This window comes from Dermacentor variabilis, chromosome 9, assembly GCF_050947875.1.
Source record: "Dermacentor variabilis isolate Ectoservices chromosome 9, ASM5094787v1, whole genome shotgun sequence".
NCBI classification, from domain to species: Eukaryota; Metazoa; Arthropoda; class Arachnida; order Ixodida; family Ixodidae; genus Dermacentor; species Dermacentor variabilis.
Genome location: NC_134576.1, coordinates 36318625 through 36321362, shown reverse-complemented (window position 1 = coordinate 36321362; position 2738 = coordinate 36318625). Strand labels below are relative to the sequence as shown.

Sequence of the window (2738 nt, the reverse complement as noted above, 5' to 3'; positions counted from 1 at the left end):
ACACCTCAATGTATATGGTACTGTCCGGTGTCGCCATCACTTGTCGATATATACACCGTGCGGCCACTGAGGTAGCTAACAATCCATGCAATAGCCGGCCACTGACGCCTAAATCTTCCAGTGCATCAATGATTGCATAGTGGAGTACATTGTCGTATGCACCCTTAATATCCAGAAAAACAGCTCCAACGTCCCCAAATGCGGGCTAGGCTTCAACGTGCAGTGAAAATCACAGTTAAGTATCGGAGGCGTCAAGGTCTCCAACTCTCAACAGAAAAATGTTCCGTGATTACATTAACGCGAAAACTAATGACCAGGTATCCGATAATTGTTAACGGAGTAGCGATACCTACGGTTACACACCACAGATTCCTTGGCTTAGTCACAGAGCGGGATTATCTTGGTCAAGACACGTCGCCACACTGAAGACAAAGCTGAAGAGTTTTGTTCACGTCCTTCGCGTCGTTGCAGGAACAAGATGACGCCCCTCAGAGTCGTCATTACTCCAATTGTACCAAGCACTATTCGTAGGATATATATACGGTACAGCATTCCGGCGCTCTCAAGCATGGGACTTAGCTGTGTGCGCGCGCTGGAGAGCATTCAAGCTCAAGCATTGAGCACATGTTTAGGCCTCCCACGATGCACGTCAACCAATGGAACAATAGCGGAAGCTCGTGCTTGTCCTATTCGGGTGTACTTGCTCTGCGAGCCTCTTCGAATGTACCTTCGCGTGTTGACCCGACACAGGCACCATGCTCTGTCAACGCTCCCTGCCACCTACCCAGATTCCAGCTTTTCAAGGAATATATCGCGCCATCAAAGCGTTTTGCCGTCGAGATTTTCTCCCGCCTGTATTCCAAGAATACCCCCGTGGGTTCTGCCTAAACCTGTCGTTACATTGCAGATACCTGGAATTACTAAAAAGTCATCCGTTGCATCTATTGGCCTCAGGCAACTCACCCTGTGGCACATTTCTGCAAAGTACGGAGATACTGTGCACGTGTATACCAATGGCTCTGTCACACCATATGCCTCCACTGCAGCCTTCGTCATTCCACATATGATCATCGCTCGGCGGTTTAAACTACACCATAGCTCAACGTCAACTGCCGCAGGATAGGATAGGAATAAACTTTATTTGTCCAACGGTTGTTGATGTTGGTGCCCGGGGCTAGGCTGCCAGAGTTCCATCGCCCGAGGAAAATCTTTCGAGATCCTCGGCAACGGCCCTGGCCCGCTGGACGGCCCACTCCTGGTCTTCGGGTGCCTCGCTGAGGAGGGCGGCTTGCCATCTCTCAGCGAGGCGCCCCGCTTCAGAGGGTTCTGCTGTTGTATTCCCCCTTCCTCTTTGTCCGTGGTCCACGTGGCGTCGGCATTCCCAAAGCACATGGGCCATATCGGCCCGTTCGTGCTCGCACCACGGGCAGCCGGGCGACGGGTGCAGCGCGGGCCACAGGCGGTGCAGGTGGTAGGGGTTGGTGAAAGTGCCCGTCTGCAACCGTCTCAGGTCGACCGCCTGGGACCTGTCTAGGCGCCCGTGGGGTTGTGGATATTTTCTACGTTCTTTCCTGTAGTGGCCAAGCACCTCCCGGTACGTTGCCGGAAACTCCTTGACAGCGCAGTCGGCGTCCTCGTGATCCCCAGCTCCGTCCGCCGCAATTTGTGTTGTATTGGTAACAATAGCGGCCGCGCCAGACGGGGTGGCAGCCGCCGTCGCCGTCACTCCTCCGCTGGGGTCCCGCACAACAACGGCAGCGGCTGCCCTCTGGGTGACCGCGTCGCGGCGGGTAAGCTGCCTCGCGACGCGACGGGTTCCTCGAAAGAAAAGCCTCATAGTTGAAGAAAAATTCGTCCTGGTCTGGGACTCGAACCCGGAACCAACCGGACCAGGACGAATTTTTCTTCAACTATGAGGCTTTTCTTTCGAGGAACCCGTATGGGTTTCCTTTGTAGCAATTGCTACGAACGGGTGGATGTCTGATTTTCCCTTTATTCATTACTTCTCTCCACCTTGCGGGTTTCCGCAGAACTACTACGTCAAAACTCTTGCCTTTGCTTCGTGTTGTCGACAAATTCGACTTCGCCCTGCCTTCTGCTAGCCGCCTGGTTAGCTCAGATGGTAGAGCGGCCGCCCCGGAAAGGCGGTGGTTCCGGGTTCGAGTCCCGGACCAGGACGAATTTTTCTTCAACTATGAGGCTTTTCTTTCGAGGAACCCGTATGGGTTTCCTTTGTAGCAATTGCTACGAACGGGTGGATGTCTGATTTTCCCTTTATTCATTACTTCTCTCCACCTTGCGGGTTTCCGCAGAACTACTACGTCAAAACTCTTGCCTTTGCTTCGTGTTGTCGACAAATTCGACTTCGCCCTGCCTTCTGCTAGCCGCCTGGTTAGCTCAGATGGTAGAGCGGCCGCCCCGGAAAGGCGGTGGTTCCGGGTTCGAGTCCCGGACCAGGACGAATTTTTCTTCAACTATGAGGCTTTTCTTTCGAGGAACCCGTATGGGTTTCCTTTGTAGCAATTGCTACGAACGGGTGGATGTCTGATTTTCCCTTTATTCTTTCTTAAATGGAGATCAGAAAGTCCGCAATTCTTTTTGCTATAATTGTAGCACCTCGGTGAGAGGAGAAAGGAAAACTAAAATAGGCGTCCACCGAAAAATGACGCCTTATTGTGCTTGCGTCTTTGCACTCAGTGTACTTTTAATTGGCACGTGAACCGTCTCCCATATTATAG

The 2738-nt window shown here is 52.5% G+C and overlaps 2 non-coding genes across 2 annotated transcripts; both read left to right on the top strand.

The window, feature by feature from the left end:
* Positions 1 to 2104: 2104 nt before the first annotated feature.
* Positions 2105 to 2179, top strand: TRNAS-GGA (transfer RNA serine (anticodon GGA)). The gene has a single exon. It is a non-coding gene; the product is annotated as a tRNA-Ser (tRNA).
* A 207-nt stretch (positions 2180 to 2386) lies between these two features.
* On the top strand, positions 2387 to 2461 carry TRNAS-GGA (transfer RNA serine (anticodon GGA)). The gene has a single exon. It is a non-coding gene; the product is annotated as a tRNA-Ser (tRNA).
* Positions 2462 to 2738: the final 277 nt, after the last annotated feature.